Source organism: Ammodytes marinus, assembly GCF_949987685.1.
Source record: "Ammodytes marinus genome assembly, chromosome: 14".
NCBI lineage: Eukaryota > Metazoa > Chordata > Actinopteri > Uranoscopiformes > Ammodytidae > Ammodytes > Ammodytes marinus.
Genome location: NC_137218.1, coordinates 6,283,832 through 6,306,089, shown reverse-complemented (window position 1 = coordinate 6,306,089; position 22,258 = coordinate 6,283,832). Strand labels below are relative to the sequence as shown.

The window sequence follows — 22,258 nt, the reverse complement described above, 5'->3', positions numbered from 1 at the left end:
AAGGAGAAGCTTGATGTCATCTGCACTGGCATCTAAAACTGCATCTGTCTCCGTAGCTGCAGTGGACCTGAACTATTTACAACTATTGTACATGAGCCTAATCTTATCAAGTGTTGTTGCCTCACCTTTATCGTAGAAAAAAAACAACTGTGGTCTTTCTGCAACCGTAAATATATTCTATTTGTAAAAACGTTATCCTTCAAGGAAAATCAAACCTGTCGAATGCATTTTTAGAACGCAGAAAACATGTTAAAAATACATCGTTTTTTTGACCATTTTCAGACTTTGATATTGTCTTTATTAATGTTGAATCAGCTTACCTGTCTGTCGTTTTGTTGGGGTATTGCTCAATGTCTATTTGCATTACCACTGGTATTGGTCAAAACGATATCCCGTGCCCTTAATCATAATTAATATGATTGTTCCATTATCAATTAATGGGTAATAATTACCCCAAATAATTATAATATATTACAGCACGCTAACCAGTTTGCCGATTGTCAGCTTGAATTGCATTTTTACTTTAGGGGGATCAGCTAAATTAAATAAATTCAAATGTGTAAGTATGTCACTGTCCATTCCTGCTGTACTGTAGGTACATCCCTTACAATTGAGATTAACAATTTCAATACATCACGTTTGCTGTTTCTATCCAGGCTGGCAGAAATAAGTTTGATCTGAATTGATTACCTGACTGAATCTGCTAATATATCTGTTGCATCGCTGGTTGTTTTCACACAGAGGCTCCATCAATTAAATGTCACTTCTGGTGTGCAGTGGATTGTGGGTCAGAATCAGCCAAAAACCATGCTTATTTCTACACTAAAAAATCCCAAGCGGATATAGTAGGGCATCTGGGTATTTTTATGCATGCCACATCAGACTGCATGTATTGGGACGATCTTAATAGCAGGGACGTATTGGTATTGAAACGCAGTGAAAGTTTTACATTACCAGGTGAATTCATTGCTGTTTGTGTGACTGACAATGCCTCCAGTCACTTTAAGGTAGATTGCATGATCAAACCTTCACTGCATGCTGTCTTTCTTTGTGCTATATGCATTTATAATGTGCTTAGATGTGTCCATTGTCAGGTGGAACGTGGGTTGAACTGCCTACGCCGTGGGTCTTGTCTTAACCTTACAGTGACGGTTAAGAGCCCTAACAAGACTGCAGGCAATCAGGAGCCAGTCATTCAATAGAAAGAGCTGCACTCAAAGTTATGGAAGCAAGAGTCTATATTAGGCACAGCCAGATCACGACAGGGGGCACTTTCATTCTTTGAAAGATCACCAGGACTTCATTACCCAGGTGTCACTCTGCTGAACAACAACCACTATACCTTAGATGAGAAGTCTTACCACACACACACACACACACACACACACACACACACACACACACACACACACACACACACACACACAGGCACACACCCACACACCCTTCATACTGCCTTGGATAGTTAATGTGATATATTTGACTTTTCAGCGGTAATAGCCATGTATCAGTAGAAAGTAGAGGCCGTTCATTATACAAAGTCTGACAGAAGGGAGTTGGGTGGCAGAAAGCCCGGCAAATGCACATCACACACACTGCTATCAGCCCGTCACGTCCTTGGATAGACAGGGAGGAGATCCAGGGCGAGGAGGGGTGCTGGAATGAAGCAGAGTGATCTGAATAGTAAGGAGGGGAGACTAATACCTCGTTTTCACTGAGCAGCACAGTTCGGTTTGGCATGGTTCGGTAGGACACGGTAAGCCAAGATCTTGCTTGCGTTTCCACTCCTGACTCGCACCCTTACTTGGTATACGTAACTATCGCAACCTGGATAGGTAACTATGGTGACATCATTGTAGCAGCGGGACACAGTGTAGCCCGCTAATTAATTTAATAAGGAAGAAAAACACCACACATAGTTAACAAAGAGTTGAGTGTTGACATTTTTCTCGAAACACAAGACTCTTCACTCTTGCCAAGGAGATTACACACAGGGTTTTTTCTCTCACATGGTAATTATTCTGTCGACCAATCAACAGACTGCAGTGTGTATAGCTCCACCCTTTGTAGGACCCTTTGGGACAGTTTGGTACCCCGACGAAAGGGTGACAAGGCTTATTTTGGTACCCTTTCCAACTTTTGACAGTGGAAACGCAAAATAAATGCTTACAATAAATGCGTCAGTCGGACCAAACCAAACCGTACCGCTCAGTGTAAACAAAGCTTAAGACATGGAGGGAGGGAGGATCATGTCGAGAGATGGGAAAAGACAAAGACAACAGCAAACGAGTGCTTGACTGATGAAGGCTGGAATGAAGTGAGAAAACAAGTGAAAAAGGGGGGCGGACAAGATAGAAGGTTGGGTCAAAAACAAAATGGGAGAAAATGAAGCCTGCGTGCCGAGGGGTGTGTGGGCATGACAACGATGAGTTATGATCACCGTGAGCACCTTCAATAAATAAACACATCAATATAATCCCTTTGGTTTTTTAGGCAGCAGTGTCGACATACCCCCGCAGTAACATGGCTCCTGATTAGTGGCTATAGACTCGCATCTCTCTCTCTCTCTGTCTCTCTCTCTCTCTCTCTCTCTCTCTCTGTATAGCGGGCTCCACACGTACAATACACACTCCACACACACAGTGTCATGTTTTGCATTTAAATAGAAGACAAGGGCGGTATTCTGCTTTGACTGCAAATCAAAATGGAAATGGGATGCCAAGCCCGATTCCCTGGGAAGTGAGAACACCACTCCTGCAGTTGAATCGGTGACTTGTGTGTGTGTTGACAAGAGAGAGGGAATGAAGTGGAAGGTCCCAGTGGGAAGTAATTAGTATGGACAGTTTTTGAGTGTTGACTCCGCTGGCTTAGCTTTTAGATCTCTCATTTGCTTCTTCTTCTACTTTTTTTTCTTTTTCATGCGGCTGTCTTGGGAAAACATTTTCAATGCCAATTTCAGAAGGTTTTTTGTTTGCTTTATTTTTCTCTGATTGAAAAGGTTCCAAGGTCCTTTGTTTGCGTTAAGGGAAGTGTCGTGACCCAGCCACACCCTGGGAACACCAATGAAAACACTATTGTAGAATGTCATGAAAGCAGTACGGGAATCAAATGCGGAAGAACACAGACAATATTTCCCATGTTAATTACAAGGTTAATCGTTTTTTTTCGAGGTACTCTATTATACATGCTTTCGATCTCTGGCTTTTGTTGTGACACATACTGTGTTATAGTAAATTCCCACATGTCAGTGTTCTGTGATTTTTTTTCTTCTTGTAGTTCTGTTTAAGTTGCTTCATCTTACAAAGTGACACTTTAAACAGAATAGTTGGGAACATCTGCACGTTGACACCTGTCTGTCATTTTTTGTTCTATTGAACTGTAAAGTACGAGGAACTTTTTAATATTATGAAACAGTCTAATTGTTCCTCTGTCGATCATAGATGACATGTAACATGCTATTTTTATATAGTTTTTCTTAATGCCTTTGTAATGGGTCGTATGCTCACCTAGGAACTGCAGTTGGCGTAGGGAAAAACATTGCCGCTTTTAAAAAGGCAGTGCAAGAATGAACTCAAACCAAAAGTTCCTCGGGGTACCATTAAGTCTTGTTTTTTAAGAAATCCTTGAACAACCTACAACACCACAACAAGTGCCACAGAAATTTGTATCTACAGTATGGTTATTTCAATCATGGTCAATAAAGCTTGCGAGACTCAGCTAACTTTGTTGACATCAAATTTCTACTTGAATCGGGTAGAAAATATGACAAAGTCCTTGCACACCAGAGTAAGAAAAGAAAAATGTAAGAATGTGAAAAAAAAAAGAAAAAAAAAACATTCATCCATCTGATCAACATTCTGAATAAGTTGCATACAGTATCTGACGACAATATGAGCTTACTGGATTCCATGAATTGTTTTTTATTTAACTGCTAAACTACCCCACTAAGTCAAAATCTGAATTAATTCAAATCAAATGTAGTTGTCAAATCTGGTGTCACTTATATCTATATACCAACAGGTGTGTTCAATCTGCTCTGGGGCTAATTCAGGCTAGGCGTAAATGTTAAATATGTAAAAAAGGTTTAACAGTGAATACTGTATTGTTTTGTATCAACCTATTCAATAGTTTTCGTTCGAAGGACATTTAGAAAATCGTCCCACCCCCGAGGACAATGTAATCTGTGCTTTGTGGATAAATCAGCTGGGTTGGGAATAGTTTGACTATAGAAATCTTTTATTTCTTTTCATGAGGCTCAAATATATTCCATAGGTCATTTGCAGTTAAATGGGTCAAAACTCTTTCATACTAATGATGTAACAAAATTGTTTTCAATGGTTTAACTATTAATATATCAAATCTCTGCAAGATGGGACTGCAACATGTGGTATGTTACAGGTCAGGCTTAGCTGACCTTAGGGTGTGTGAGTATGAAGCCAGACCAAAGTCCTTGTCAACATGAGTTTTGCACATCTGTTTAGTTCTAGAACAAGGGGCTTATCAAGTATGAGTAGGATTTATATTGTGGAAAAATGCCTCATCTGTCTGTTTATGCCTTTTTTAATCTTGTGATACTTTGTTTAGGTTTTAGAGAACACATTTGGCTTTAACATACTTTAAATATCCATGGAGATAATGTGTGTGCAGCTTTTATTAAAGTGACTATCATTATATGAGGATGTTTCCCTCTTTGGACATAAGTGACACCAGCGCACGCTATCCTAAAGATCTTCGGTGGTGGGTGCATATGTTTAGAAAGCGAGTGAAAGAGAGACCGCACAATGCATTATAATGAAGTCGTATAGTTAGTATTATAGTGACTAATAACGATAATATGACAATGGTGAAGCAAAGTAAACTTTGATTTAGTACCGTTCAGTCGGTACATCCTGTGTTTATTAGAATTAGACTGCCTCGTGGACATTTAAGAACTGATCGTAATATTTTTAATATTTCCAATCACACAACAACAACAAAAAAAATGTTCAATGCATCACGGCTCTTTAAATAACACCTATATTCAGCTGACTGCAAACGCTTTACCGGAGACGCTGCTCTAGTCGGTTTGCCTGTGCTGACGGCTAACACCTCCAGTGACCTGAGGAACGGCAGCTGTGACAGGCCGCCGACGTGGCTGTCGCTAGTCCTGACTGATGACAGACACGCAGCCTCGTGCCTGCCACACAACATATGGGAAAGCAAAGAGTCCCACACTCATACTGACAGCAGAGGCACCATGACACATTGAGAGAGATGGGGAGTCACTGCGCCTATAGGCCTGTTGTTGTTTAGTCTTATTGCCTTGTTAAAGCCCCGGAAAGATGGAACTTCAATGGATGTTCAGGGACACCTGAAGAAAAAAGGAAAAATTCCACATCACATTTGACAAAAGTGTATGTTAAAGAAGGTTTTTTTATGGCAAAAGTGGGCTTGAGTTAGCATCCTTGCTGGCCTTCCAACTAATTAATCATACTTGGAAGTAATAAACGGATGATAGAAAGATAACAAGACAACATTTGGTCAGTTCTCAATCAGAAGCCCCTACTGTCTGTAAAAGACTGGCCAGTGTGTATATGGGCTTTTAGTGTTATATATTTAAATATAATATACAAATATATAATTTAAAATGTTTACCCACATCTCAAATGTCAATTGTTTTGTAAACCCAATATATTTGACAAAGTGCATTCATTTGAAAATGATTACATTATGACTATTTAATTTAACTTACTCCATTACAGAGATTAAAACTATTTAATAGATAGTGCTGCACATTTACACAGGTTGTCAATACAGTATAATTCTCTCACAGCCGAGGAACTTATTCTTTGCCATTTTCTCATGTTACAAAATAACCACTAATGAAATGCTAGAGATTTCTTCTGTGAAATGAACCCGTCTATTCATTGAGCATACAGTATTACCCACAAGGCAAGGGGGCAAATGTGTAGACAAAGGGTAATGTGATGCAGTGGCGGAGCATTTCGAGACTCAATCAATAATGTCACACACACACACACCCACACGGGGGAAAAGGGGTCAGGCAGGCGTTGGAGAACTTGGCATACGCTGGCATTTGCAGGAAAAAATATTGAGACACTTTTCCTACGAAGTCTATTTGCAATAATTTAAAGATGTTTTCACAGAATTTGAAAATGTCACCAGAGCTACTTAAGAGTGATGGCACATCATTGTAAATGAAATGTGATGGCCTCTGAACTAAACCTCAAGGCCTCTATAAAAATGAGCTCCTGGATGATTGCATTTTCCGAGATGACGCCTTCAGCACTGTCTGTCAATGTCAGCATGGGGTACGTATGTTTAGCTGTACCCACGGGGACCGGCAATTCAAAGATTTTCTTGTATGATCCTTTAATATCCTTATTCTGAGATGCTTTGAAGTGGGCTCGTGCTGGTTGGGGAAAAAAAATGAATAACTTCATATGGACGTGTGTTACATATTGATGAATTACTGAATTTCACATGTTAATATATTGAAAATTTTTATGCAACTAATCTGACAGATTTATGAAAGCAAAAACTCACATGCATATGAATAATCACTATATAAAAATAGCATTATTTTATTTCATTTATGACTATCAGAGGGGAAATACATTAGACAGTTTCATGAACATTTAGAAATTCCTTGTAGTCTCAGTTTGACAAACTAAAAAAAAACATGATATCATGAAAAAAAAAATACATTATTTCAGTTTTTCTATACATCCCGGATCTAGACATATTTGGTTCACCGCTTACAATTTTCAGAGACGTTTGTTTTGGGCTGAGGCAAGTTTCAAACAACAAGAATATAAAAATATGTGTTCCCACCTGTCTGGTTAGACCATCCACCTTCCCTTCATACATATTTTACCAATCGTCCATTGGTATTAATACCGATGAGCCGCTGGTGTATGTAATACAAAAGTTCCATTTCCTGATCCGAGTCAGAAAGAGAAAAAAATATTCCCCGATTTTTAAAGTCAGCAGGCGACTTCCCCTCAGACACATTCTGTGCTGCTAGCCTGAGGTGCAAAAGCCATGGGACTCATTCAAAGCTTAGCCTCATCAGTTCTATTTTAAAACATGTTCTCAGGGCTAACGTGTACATGCTCTACGGTTTTGCTGACAAAAGTGTATTGTATGTGATCGTGACTTTTAAGATGACCCATTTAGAGATTGCTGTTTCATCAGTGTCCCAGATGCTGCGCTACGAACAATTTAAAATATGCTTTGTGTTGCATGTGGGATTCAACAAGAGGCTTTTTGTTCTTTTACTTCATTGTTTTAATAGAAAGTTAAATAATTGAAAGTGAGTTATGTATCTGTATAATGGAACTCATTTTCGTAGATGAGCACATATGCTTTGATTGGTCATTCACAAGAACTGCCTGTTGCCGTGGAAAGAACGCAAAAGCTCAGATCATTTGATTATATGCCAATTAGCATTAAAAAAAAATTCCTTTTGTTCAGGAGAAAAATAAACAGATTTTGAAGTGGTGTGAGATTCCTAAGTATATTTAGTGTTGAATGACTGACAGGAATAGGTTAAAGGCACAGAACACACATCTACCACCAACCTGAATGTATTGTGACTATCTATCTGCACATCAACTGCGGAGAGAAAAAGTTAGCCAAAAGTTAGCGAGAACTGCTCAACAACTTGGGCATCATTCACCATGAGTCATTCAGACCCCCATGGGTCCCCGAAAAGCCCCGGCTTCAATTAATTTATGGTAATTTGATGAACTGCTATTTTGCCTGGGAATATGAACCACAAATGCACACTGTCAAATCTTAAGGCATTGTAACAAAATGTACCTCCAAGATCTTCATTTATGTCACTTTGTATTGTGCCTACATTTAAGGGGATTTTCCAATAGGTTGTTTTTAATCAAATTACCAGACAGACAAGCTGGGCCATTTTAATATTACAGCTGGAAACTTGGAAAGGGAAAGGAGGGTTAAGGATCAGGTCGATCAGCTTATGTTTTGCACCGGGGGCTTTAGCAAGTTAATCCCTCTGCCATACCATACATGGCAGACCACATAATGAACTGACAAAATAACAAATGCATTCTCAACTCAACCTGTCACTGCAATTGACAGCTTCTGACGCCAATGGACTAAGAATAGAATGGAATAGACTCCCGTCCTAAGGTGGCCAAAAGACCCATTCATTTTATTCACATATTTCTTTAAAGCTAAAGTGAGTAACTTTTTCATGTAAATTAATGTTGATTTCATTCATGTCATCATCACCGAAAAAGTTGACACAAAGTCGATTAAGCCTATCAGCTCCACAAAGCGCTCTCTGTATCTCTCAGTATGGCAGCGTTTACAAACTGGTTTCGCCGCACCCACCCCCCCACCCCCCGACACTGGCGCAGGAGCTCAGAAAAATCCCAAGAAGCGCCAAAGAAAAAGTTTCAGTTTCTAGTTTGTATTTCCACTTTGGCTTTAAGGAGTTATATGCTTTAGGAGCACGTCCAAACTAGGCATTAAACTGCACTCGTGTATCTACTGTATTATTAAAGCCTGAGAGGCTGCCTTAGGGACGAACAGTGAGCTCTCTGCTATGACTGCCATCCAGTGAAGCAGTGCGTACATTGTTCAACCTTGTAGCGTTGTAAGTTCTGCTGTATATACAATCGACCCAATAGGGAAATCGACAAAAATTATCTATGGGTTTGTCCATATGCATATACTGTATATGTATATATTTATGTATAATATTTCCGCTAAAGATAAGGTGTATCAACTTTCAAAAATGGTAGAGATAAAAAGACGTCTGAGTGAAATTGGCTGGAGATTTACGCTCAAGTGTTTTTTTGGAAGCCTTCACTCAGGGTGTCCTGTTGCTTTTCCGTTTCTCACACATCACAGCACCGTCTCCCAGACTCCACATCTTTCTTTCCAAAAATAAAAGTGAGTTATTTTGACGGTCTCGGGGAAGTTTGTCATACTCAGCCAGAGTCTATACTTTTGAGGACGGGCCATCAGATAAAAGTGTTTCAAACAAAGTGAATGTCACAGCTTGATGGCGCCGCTGTGTACATTGTGCCAACAAGAAGAAGACACTCCATGTTTTTAAATCCAAATTGTCAAGAAGTGATCGCGTGTGTGAGCAATATCAAATCGAGGCCATTGCTGAAATCAGTCGTTGTCAGATTAGGCAATCACTCCCACTGTCAGTGTTTAACATATATTTGCTTTCATGTTGAGGCTTGGGAGGGAAAGTGCTATATCAACCATCTTAAAATGTTGTCACTTATAAGAATTAGCAGAGCTTAAAACTGTCGAAAAGCCCAGTAGTTGATCCCTGCAGGTGGCGACTGATTAGACAATTGTGCCCTCACAAGCGTTGAATATACAGAATGTAGACGAGTTATTTCAGCTATAATATTGGTATGATTAAACATTCCTGAGGCAGAAATATGTCTTGAGTGAAACCTTTTCTTCACCAAAAACTGGGACCTCTGTCAAAATGACAACTTGCAGCTGATGGTTAAATGTGACTGTATTGAACTGATATCAATGTAAAAGATCAAACTTGTGGCACACATGACTTTTATGACATTATTGCATGGGCAGATTAGGATATATTTTGAGAGATGATGCTATCAAAGGTTGGTGACTGTAGCGGTTAAAACACTGACTAAATGACTTTAAATTAACTTAACATATAATGCACTTCAGGGTTAATATTTTTTCACCAGATTGTGCTCGTTGAAATACATTGGACAGTTGTAGTTAGATGTAATACTCAATTTAATATTAGGAAATGTTTTTACTTGCATAAGTACGTTAGCAAGTTACTTTAAAAAAGTGATGATGCGTTGATGCTTTATATAATATTCTTACAGCACTTGATCTAGACTTATCAAATATTTAAAATTTTTAGAACCAAAGAACCCATCCTTGTGTTCAGTTCTGTTTGTTGTAACTTCAAACTTTTGTGTAATTAGAGAAAAACTTCAAAATCTTTGTTAAATCCAAAGCCTAATTCACAGAGGTTTGATATGGGTCTGGTCAGACTTTTGTAATGTTAACTTCTTTCCTATGGGGATTTTTCTTTACTCAGATTTCTTCTCAGTTGAAATAGTTAGCTGTTCTCCAAAACACTTTGCTCTCTTCTTTGCACAAAGGGAAAGTTAGGAGACAACATTTTACCCAAGACCAGAGCGGGGCTGCTAACTCCCACATCTAAGACTTCAAACATCCAGAGTACATAGTTCTATCAAACATGCAAAGAGGTTTTTCTAGCCTTTAGAGGTAGCTGATTTTTTTAATTATTTTTTTTTACTTTAACATGGAAAATGAACTGGCAGAACTAGTTGGATTCTGGGCAGGAATTATGACACGCATCAAGGACCAAACGCATTAAAAAGAAAATGTTTTACATATGCATCTATTTAAATGTACAGAAGTAGAATTAAGTTTGTAGAATTAAGTAAGATAAATATTGAATGTGCACAATGCAATACAAGGACCTTATTAAAGAAATACCGATCGAGATGACAGTAAAAACACAATAAGGATAAAAAGAGCATTGGGAAAAAATATTAATTATTTAAAACTGAGGGACCGATTTATGTAAATAAGGAATTTACATAAATCAGATGGGTTTATCACACTCCTAATTCAAAATTTGACATTGTTGAAAATATATTCTTTGTTAAGTTTGCAGCTCCCAAAGTCTTGCAATCGAGAATTGGCAGTGAGTAGCCCATTATATTTTGTGTGTCTGTGTGTGTGTGAGTGTGTCTGTGTGTGAGTGTGAGTCTGAGGTCTATATTTTTAAGGACTATCCATTGCTGAGTATTTTTGGAGCTCCAACATCATATAGAATGTTCTATATTCTGTCTACTGTGTGACACACATTATGGTGGAATCAATTAAAGCTTCTGCACCATGACATGTGCTTTTCCTGACCAACTCGATAGCAAGCAGTGTCCCTTTCCCAGGTGAAGCAGGAGAAAGTGGCCTAATGGTCTATAAGGGTGGTGTGTGTGTGTGTGTGTGTGTGTGTGTGTGTGTGTGTGTGTGTGTGTGTGTGTGTGTGTGTGTGTGTGTGTGTGTGTGAGAGTGAGTGAAATAGCCATGGCACTGAGGTGCAGTGAAGGGAGAGAGAGATAGACTGACAGAGAGAGAGAGAGAGAGAGAAAGAAAGCTTGAAGGAGCCAGCCAGCCTGATGATCCAAGGCGCGATGGAGCTTACAGTCATTCAGACTCGGCGGCAGAATTGATTTTTACAAGATGAGTGCTATAATTTTATAGCTGTAGCCTAACCATAGTAATAAAACCTCACTCGTCACCACATTAATGGTGAAGACCTGGGAACAGGTTCATTAGAAAGAAAAAGTCAGACAAGGTCACAAACACGTTATTAACAAACTATAAATATGTTCATCATCCATCGTACAATTGGACTGTCAGGATGTCTGGTGTCTGGTGGTTTTGCCCTGTCTAACTCTACTGCCTGATCTCAGCAATTACTTAGAGAAAAAATGTATAAAACTAATGTAATGTAAATGATAACCAAAACTTAGTCCGTAGCCAGAACATTTCAAATACAGAGGTCAAAAATAGCCACCAAAATGACTGTCTAATTGTGTTTATAACGTATCCACAATTGATAATATTTGACAATATGTTAGGGGTCAAGCTTCAAAAAGATGATAGATTCATCACAACATTAATTATCTATCCAACATAACATTAGTACACTACTCAGTTTAGCTGCATTTACATTGAATGTTAGCATACAATTCTAACCAAGGAAGCATATTGCCTTTTGTCTATGCCCATGGTGTCTCTGGTAAAAAAATATAAAAAGACATGGGTTACCTTTACTGCATGTTCCTTCTTTCCACACTTATTAGAAAGAGTGGTGTGACACTAGCAGAGTTCCTGTGAGATGTAGAGATGGACGTTGTAGCACCTCTCATTGTTCCCATAGAGACTTCCTCCTCTACTCCTCCAGACACTCTGTCAGGTGTTCAGCTGTCAGCCCAGATGGGTGCTTGGTTTGCTGATGAAACCTCTGCAACTGCACATCATATTTTTCCAAAAGTGAACTAGCACAGGGGACAAGATACACTAGTTTTTTGGGTTTTGTCGGCCCACCACTTTGATCCAGAGACATAGGGGAGAGTGGCCTAAGTTGTGCCGGTGGGGAACTTGTGCCACCCCTTGTTTCTAGAAAACCATATAAGAAATTGGAAATGTGACCACATATCTAAGAAGAGCCATCCATTTAACTCATCCTGTAAAGAAGGGAGAAACATGGAATAAGATATAAGCACATTTAAGCTCAGAAAACAGTGTTTTGCCTTTCAAAGTAAAATTTCCATGATCAAGGTTTTTTGATTATTGTGTCTGAACAATTATAGACACGTTTGAAAACATTTGACACATGTTTTAGTGCTTTAGTATGCTACACTTTGTGTCTATATAGTTAGCACGATGTCAGCCCTAAACTGCTGCATCATGCTTTTTATCCAAAATTCTGGGGTTGGGGTGATTTGTGCCAGAGGGCCTGGGGTGAGTTATAAGTAAGTAAGTAAAATGTATTTATAAAAGCACATTTATAACAGTTTGCACTGTCCAAATTGCTGAACATAGTGCATTCAGTAGGTAAAAAATGAAGGTAAAATAACAATAACAAAAATAAAAGACATAAAGCCCATACATCCACATATAAACAAAGATAGTAGTGCAGAAGATAGTTAATGGGGAGGAAAAACCATGGTGTACAAATGGGTTTTGAACCTTGATTTAAAGGCAGAAATGGAGGGGGAATTGCATATGCCAGGTGTCACCTGGTTCTACAAGGGCGGAGCAGCTAGTGCAAAGTAAATTTCTGATAGTTGTGCCATCGGCATGGCTGTATACGCTGGTCACCAAAAGAAAGTGATTGTCTACAGTAGCTCAGAAGAGAGTGACATCTCCATTCCACTTAACAACACCACTGATGAGAGTTCAGATGGCCAGAAAGATGATGATGGTGACTTTGTCATTGTGAGCTTTGCAGGTAAAACCACCTAGATCTGCTAGGCCTTGTTTAAGAAAATGGTCCTTCAATCGTGGTCAAATATTTACTTTAAACACACCTTAAATAAGTGATTGTCTAATGGATTTGTCTTGCATTACAGTTTATGAGATATATATCAATGGCACTATTTACCCCATGGTATTAACTTACACCACACCGGGGGCAAGTTGTGCCACAAGACAACTTTTTTTTCCGAAAGCTATATTTCTTAAACAGTTTATTTCAGATCCAAAGTTGTTATTGCCAGGGATGCACAACATCCTGAAATAGATGTACATATTTGAATTGGAGACATAACTGTCAAGGCCTCACTTTAAAATCACTTTGAGTAAAAAGTGGCACAACTTAGGCCACTCTCCCTTACATATCTCAATAGTTTTCCAATACATGGACAGTCAATTGTGTACAGGCCTTTATTGTGCCCAAATGATGAATTTGAATGAGTTAGATAACTGTCTGATATTTCCTCTGTATATGTATAATTGTGGTTTGTAGCGAAATGGCCTGACAATTATGTGAGGGTTTGCCATGAAACACAACCAACACATACAGTAAACCACACACCCTCTACCCATTCTAGTGGGGCATAATGATTATATTTGTGTACTTTTATAAAAAAAAATCAAGAATATTCTGCATAGTTTGTCTTAACATGAGCATGTTAGCATGCAGATGTTAGCAATTATTTCAAAGAACATCAAAGTATATTTTCTGTTGCCAGCTTTTCAGTAGAGTTTGACATAAGTTTGTGTGGCAGAAAGGCTGATGAGTCACAGACAGTAGAAGTCGACTCTAAAGCAGGAACCCCTTTAATAAAGGATCATCTTTATGCAATGAATCATTGAAGAATAATTTTTTTCTTGTGTTTTCTCGGTTGCCTATGGGTTGGGCCTGAGGATTACAACGATGGCTGCTTGCTCCGTCTGTCTTTTTGTCTTACGCTATATAGACCAACAATTCCACCGGTAAAAATAGTGTATCTAAATTGAAAGGGAAAGCTTTTAAAAAATGTATTTAGCTCTACTACGTGCCTACGAATATGCATGTACTATATTAAAACAAAATTCTCCATTTGATGGCTTCATATTGTGTGTTGTAATGGAGGTTGTAACCTCTTTGGGACACTAAAGAGGCTTTACTTATTTAACTAAAATCAACATCCACTGTAACAAAGAATATGGGCTTTAATTATTATTCATTTCAATTACCTATTCTATTCCTAACATTCACATGGGAAGTAGCCTGATTTTTGTCCAGCATAATTTGCTAGATGGACAGTCAATATCCTTTGTTTAGTTGCATAAAGAAACCAAGTTTAAAGTTTGTTTTAAAGCTTATGTAAAATGTGTGAACGTATAAAGCAGGTTCAAGCTGTCACACAGTTTCCCTGCTGTTGGGAAATGGGAGTTCCTTCATACAACGTGTCTGAGTGTACTGGCAGCTCTGTTTCCGTTGGTTACACAGACCCTCTCCATGGAAAGGAAGGATTCCATCAAGCATGATCTGCTTTTGTTCTCCTCATCATCAGTGCACGGCACAGACACATATGTTTGGCGGGTTGCTGCCTGTGATTTTTTTTTTTTTTTGGGGCAATTTGCTGGCAGCTTTTCCCAGGCTGTTGCTCTCCTTGGCAACGCATATAAGAAAGTGTCTGAGTCCATCTTGTCTGTTGAAGGAAATTGTATCTCTTTCCAACTTCATTCGTGCACATGAATAGGCTGCATGTCAATTGCCAGAATTTTAGAATGAATTCATTTATCACTTTTAATTTAATTATATATTTAGTCGCAATTAATTTTTTTTACTTTTTATTTTATTTTGAGGTATAATTGGAGTATTACTTGACATTTATTTCACTTAGTTGTGGCTAAAGAAATTTGACTTAATATGGCTTCTCCCTTGTTGAGACTTTTTTAAAGATCTTTAAGTCTAGACATTGTACAATTGCAATGGAGCATTTTATCATCACAACCAAGTTGTACTGACCACAGCATAGTCGGTGCTATTTTTTATGAACGCATATCTTATTTTAAAAAGTTCCAACATTGTGCTTACAATATATATTTACAACAGGCATAACCTTCATTGCCTTGGTGAGGAATAAGATCCTTGTTTAACATGACTATTGTGGTGCTGTGGTGCTGTTTTATCACCTGAATCACTTCCATAATCATATTCACAATCCATTGTACAGTTACACTGTAGATTGCCATCAGGTATTATATTTTTATAGCAGCAGGTGCTCTGTAGTGGAAAGAAAATTGTCTCGGGCCCATTTCAAAACCAACGTCTTTTATTGCCAATTCGAAGCTGTCCATAAACTGTTGCAAAATGATTTAAAAACATAATTAAAAAAAAAAGAAAAGCATTGACTAAGCAATGTGCTAGCCCTTCTGTTTAGCACGTCATTTTCTGTGGAATCTTGCTGCCTAATTTGATCCAAAAGCGACAACGAAAAAAAATCTTTATTAATCTAGAAGTTTATTTTCAAAAGCCACTCCTGAGTGTTGTCTTTCTCGAACTGAGCTCTTCTCAGAATTCCAAATTCAAGTGTTGGAAACGCCGCAAGGTAGTGACAATGGGAATTGCATATGTATGCAAAGCCTTTTAAGTGTGAAAGCCAAACACGGTGATCTTTCAATTTTCTTCAGGTGCATATTGGTTGTCCATAGGGTACTACAACTCAATTTTCATATTTTAGCATTAATATCCAACAGTGCATTATTGACTGTGACTGTGGATAATGTGTCTCTACCACTGTCACCAGGACATATCGTGTTAATGTGTGTATATACTGTATATGCTCTATACACACACACTCATAGGCAATAAGAATGAGTATAATTCATACTGTATAGCAATGTAGCACTAGATTTGTATGGATCCTGAAGTTTCATGGAAGGAATGGCAATGTGGCATATGAACCATTCTCTGCTTAATAATACTGGAGAGATATTTCTACCTTTTGTGTCTTTTATATTATCACAAAATTGTCGAACAATACAATATTTTTTTCTGAAGCACATATGTTTTCAGTTCTCTCCATCTGTTATTTCATCTGGCAAACTCCAACAAACCTGACTTCTAACAGTCGTAATAGTTTATAAAAACCTATTCCAGGCATGATCCCAATTACATACAAAAGTTTCAAGTGTGTTAAACAAGCTGTAAACAACACCCGGCAGTGTGCAAATCATTATATGTTGTGATTTGTTTTCCTCAATATTGGGACCATATTTCCCATTGACTCTTTGGTTGTTGCGAAAAGTAAATTTTCTTTTTGTCCCCCCCCCCCATCACTGGCATTTACTCTGCTGTGTAGAGCTTGGAGCACAAGAGCCACTTACAGCCCTTGAAAAATAATAATACATTGTTGGACGAGTAAGATAATGTCAAGTTTGAAATTATAGCAGGAAGTGAAGCAGGGAATATAAGTGTGTACTGCTTGCAAAGTCAATGTGTTCCCTGATTGGTACCAAATAGCCACCAGGAGAAGAGTAATCAACACAGCTCAATAGTGTTCTATTGCTACAACCTGCCTGCCTGGTACATGCCCATAGCTTTAAAATGCTGAACTATATGATATGACTATACTAAACTGCACTATACTTGTATGTATGTATACAATCAGTAAAGTAACCCATTTTTTGTTATTTAAAGTACTGCATATGTTCCCTTTATCGAAGCATTTTAATAGGAAGATTTGCGCTTAATCCAGTGACTGACCATCCATTTCAAAATGAAACAATCCAGAACAATCCTATGGCCTAAAACAGCTTGACTAAATTCAAATGGGCTTCATTCTCAGGTTATGACAGAATCACTTGACCTTTTGGTTCAATTATTGTCAGCCTGTGTAGACATGTAAGTTGCCAAACACTTCATTTTTCTTGATGCAAAAGCAGCCAATCTCCAACACCATCTGCATAGAGAGAGACCATATTTGAAATTTGATTCCGGCGGTGATTAATGCGGACATTAATATGAACACTTTACTAATATATAACTCCACAGTAACTGCATTGGAATAGCATTAGCTAAACGGAAGATTAGAGTAAGTAATACTTGAATCCCCGATAACTCTACCAGGTATTACCATAAATTCCACTTAGCCTATAAATTCATACATTACTTGAATACAAATGTGTCAGTAAATGCATTGGCCCTGAGTCTGAATCTGAAGACTAATGACTGTTTTCATTGGTTTAAGTGCAGTTACAGAAGGAGGGCGTACAAGCGTCCTTCATCGTCAGCCCTTATGGCAGCACTCACACCGGCAAGCTGTTGGTGTTCAAAATCAGCAAGAAGTGGCAACATTCCTCCAGTTAATTAACAGGGTTAACTCAGGGTTTTGGCAATGTAATAAACACAAACACAGAATAGGGAGGGGGAGAGAAATAGTATAATGGATGGATATTTGCATCTGTCAGTATATTTAATGAGACTCAGCCCTGTGAATAATCAGTTAAAGCAGTGGGATGCCATTGGTTGCCTCTGTGTCACTCCCCGAAAAGACTGCGTCGGTGTGAACCTGTGTATGCAAATTAGGAATCAAAGACAACAGGATAAATGCTGTGAAATAACACTTCATCCAGGCACGTTGCTGATTTTCTGCTAATACCAGCACAGGACCAAAACCTGACTGCGTCGGTGTGAACCTGTGTATGCAAATTAGGAATCAAAGACAACAGGATAAATGCTGTGAAATAACACTTCATCCAGGCACGTTGCTGATTTTCTGCTAATACCAGCACAGGACCAAAACCTGTTCACACTGAATTTATGAATATCTTTCATCACCTCCCTTCGTAGAGTTACTCCAGAGCCGGTGGATATTTACAGGCTTAAACAGAAGATGTGCACCAGTCCCAACTTAATATATGTAGCAAATTGCTCAATTCTGGAGCCATTTTATTTTTTTTGACTGGCATGAAGCCTAATTTTTATGAAACGGTACCATTTGGGATAAATGTGTGAGAAATAAATGTTCTCGCTTGTTCCTCTCAACTAGTTTGGGAAAAAGTTCTGACCGTTTCACTAGTTTGGGCTACTTTTTGTTTTTCCATAATTTGTTTTTATTCTTTTACTTTATTTTTTCCAAGATTATCCTCAAATTAAAAAGACATGAATAAAATAAGTACATAACTAAATAATATAACATGAGAACAAATAGTCTACTTGCCAAAATGTGAACCCAGATATGTTGAGTACACCAAAGTTTTATGTTAGAAATGTAAAGTATGGGTCCCCAGTAGGTAGAAACTGCCGGATGCTAACTTGCATATGTTGGGCAATTAGCGTAGCATAGCATAATTAGCATGTGTTAGCATAATTACCATATTGACAATATTTCAGGCAAGTAGACTAACATACATAAAAAGAAGAAAAAAAGGGGGGAGCAAGTATGACAAATAATGCATGTTGATTGCATTCTGCTATCCCAAAGTCGGCCAGTTTTGTGGCATCTAAACAACCCCACTTGCGTCCAAATGGGAAGAGTTGTGTAGCTGAGGAATATACTGTGTGTTTGCACCCATGGTTTGACAGAAAAAGCTTGTCTTGTGTGGAGTATTTATTTGGTTCAGTGCTGCGTGTGACACGGCTTTAATACACCGTGTCTGATAAGTGGAAGCTACAAGCTGTTTTCCCATAATCTCAAAGCGATTAGCATCTGCTTGTATTGCACACTAGACTCAATAGACTCCAGTCAGAGGTGAGACTCTTATCAAGCCTGATATTGCTTGTGCTCCCTAAATGAGCAACAGACCTCGCTGTTCATGATCACAGCAGCAGCAGGCATGTGAATCTAACTGAGCATGCAGTATGATGCCAACTGATCTTGAGATACCTCACGTTAAAGCTATAGTGAGTAACTTTTTCATGCAAATGAATGACAGTTCAATTCAAACCATTGCCAAGCAAGTTGACACAATATTGATTAAGCCTATGAGCTCCACATACCTTTTTCAGTATTCCGTTTCGAAACTGGTGTCACTCCCCACAATGGCGCTGGAGTTCAGAAAAATTAGCTCACGATTGCCCAAGAAATGTTTCAGTTGTTGATTCTACTGTAATGAAAAAATCTGGATGTACAGCACAAGGAATACAATCCATTCACGATCACAGAAGGCTTACCTCATGTGGATGCACCAACAGTGTTGTTGTAATTTCTCAGAATTCCTCATGGGTCCCACAGAAGCTACGCATTATATATTTAAAAACATATATTTGATCTTAATATAAATGTTTTATGTTGATGACCATCTCAGATCTACAATTGCATTGTAACACCACCCTCAAACACTCACAGACACTTGAAAAAACAAGTTCACCTCTGTGCCGTTTTCATAAATGACTGATGGCACCTGCCTTACCTTCAGTCCCTGTCTCCTCCAACTTCTCTCTCCTGCGAAATTTTCAATGAGCGCTCCCCTGTAATGCCTACAAACAGCTCCCTCTTTGGTTCCCATCTGCTCCTGTGTATTCAGGCTGCTAACAGCATGGGTCTCCATCATGTTGACGTGAGGGCACACTGGAGCAGACACCAACAGCTGCACCCGTCTGTACCTGTATCTCAGCATGGAGCCCCATCAATACAGTTTCCTCACGCTGGGGTTAATGCCAGGCAACAACTTACTGCTACCTCCCTCCAAATCGTCAGGTCTTAGACTAGCTCCTTGTCCCACAGAAGGAATCGATATGGAGATACAGTTCTGAAAGACAGGGACAAATTGGATATTTTTTTTCTCATCTCCTGAGACATTCTCAAACGGCTGTTTAACGGTGAAAGATGGAAGGCTGTAATTGCTTTGTCAATTGAAGATGTTTTTTACAGAAGGAAATGTTTGTGATTAAACGGAGGTGTCAACGTGTGAGCACGAGTCGAGGACAACTGCAATTAGTTGGAAATTGGATTAGACAATGGAGGCTTATGTGAATTCACACTTGAAGTAATGTTAATAGAGATTGTATGGTTATGTAACCGGTCGTGTAAAATCCAAAACTGGCATCATGCATTGGCCCTTGTGCATATTTCTGTAGCCGTCATTTGTTTTGCCATTATTTGACAGTTCAAGGCAGAGTGGAAATGGGGAGAGGGGGGGGGGGGGGGGGGTTAGAACCGAAGATCTTGCAATTGAAAGGCATGCATTTCACCACTCAGCTACCATGGCACTCCAGACTTATGGAAGTATATGTGTTCCATCAGATTTTGGAAAAAAAAGACATTGAATTTTTAGCTCTAAATACTTATGCATATAAATTATGTATCTGAATGATTTGCCTCCAATGAGGTATCTACCTTTGGTTGGTTTGACTTGATCCAGAAACAATTGTGTTTCCTTGTTTCCTGGATCGTCAAGATCGTTTTGCGTCAAAATTAGGTCTATTGATTTTTTAAACTTGGATTTTTGATTCTGAATTTGTGAACATTGAAATATAAAGGGGAACATTAGCTGTTATAATTTGAAGAGTTAAATTCAAGGCAACATACCCAGATATACAACATCCAAGCATAAATATTCAGTGCTAGAAATTCAACAGCTTTTTTAAATCTGATCGAACAGATACACTTCCATATAGTATACATCATCTTGTGCTTCCAATAGTACTTCTTACATTATCTCATCATCAGGCTTACCTTGGTTTTGAGAAACACGAATATGCTAGCTAATGTCATCCAATAGCAAAAACAAACAAACAAGGGATTTCTAATGACTGTCTGTCTGCACATGTCATCTGACTTATTAAGTATTATAAAAAAAAAAAAAAAGGAAAACATTATGTTAAATGATGATGACACGCGCTGAAAGGGAATGTCTGACACTGCGGGGCAAAGATGAGCTAGTTTAGTCACTGTCTGTCTGATGCTCGGAAGCTTAATCCAGCAGAGTGCTAGTCTGGCAGCTGTCCTCAACGAAGAGGTGACTCACTCGCTACAGGAAGGCCAAATGAGCTCCTTCACCGATGCACTAAATCATAAACCCTTATTATTTTTTCTTACTTTATTTTAACCCTTTTTTTTACAATAAAACAAAGACACATACACACAATACACTGCATACATCCATATTCTAATAGCCTTGCGCGAAGAGACGGATTGATGATCAAGTTTGTTCCATGTAGAACTATATCTTGACTGCGTCCAAACCAACATTGAGACATTTAAAAGAGGTATATTAGTGTTAATGTACAGATAACGTACTCACTGTGAGTTCTCGTAGCTGTATTAATGTTGAGCATCACCACTACACTTGTTTTCTCTTTAAAAAAAGCAATCTGCATGTACACGGAAGAGTTGAGGCCAAATAGCCATAATGCAAACTAATAAATAGACTCAATAAACTGCAACGGAAGCCATCAGTGTACCCATATTTGTTATTTAATAGACACTAGATTGGTAAATAAGGGGACAAATTTGGGTCAGTTAGCCTAACAGCGTTTTCACATCTCACATGCAGTGCTGTTCACTTGCTTGGTGTTACAGCATTCATTATGAAGGGCAAGGGGAAATGGCAGAGGGTAATCTTTCCATGACCAAGTAGATTAAGCTTGCAAAGCACTTTTTTTGCTCAACAGGAGCAGTTTATTGTTTGGCAAAGTGCTAAGGCAACAACAGCCTCTCTGACCTTGTGCTGGGTATTACTCACTGGCCCTCTGGTACAGTCTCACAAAGTGTGTTTCTGTAGACGGAGCGGCTAATTGATTTGTGAGAAAAAATTACTCTGGGTAGTAATCTATTATTTTTTTCAGCAAAAAAAAAGAGTTTGACAAGCAGGTCAATACTGTAGGTTTTGACCTGCTTGGAATACAATGAATTGAATATGTTCTTTTTGACAGCATGATGAATGATAATGGACCTGAAGTCACTACTAAATATATCAGGAATGTGTCATCTACAGCAACAGTTGTTACTACTAGACAACAGCTGTGTAAGATCTGTATCTGAGTATTCTGTGTAGTTGGTTTCCTTTGAACAAAGCTGAACATGTCAAGTACATTAAAATGCATTTGAGAAATTACAAATGATAAATTAAAAATGGTAAATATACTTTATAATATAGGTTGTGATAAGGATTGATACCTTCACCAAATGTCACTGATTGTATATAATCTTAATTGAGGAACAAGGTGATGGACATACAGATGCCAGTGATAAAAGAGCGATTTCTTACATGTCGAAGTGCTAGGTTGAAAATT

At 38.5% G+C, this 22,258-nt stretch overlaps 1 protein-coding gene across 1 annotated transcript in view; it reads left to right on the top strand.

Moving 5' to 3' along the window:
- tmem132e (transmembrane protein 132E) overlaps positions 1 to 22,258 on the top strand; it is a 355,300-nt gene that overhangs the window by 198,574 nt on the left and 134,468 nt on the right. The gene's annotated exons all lie outside the window — the stretch shown is intronic.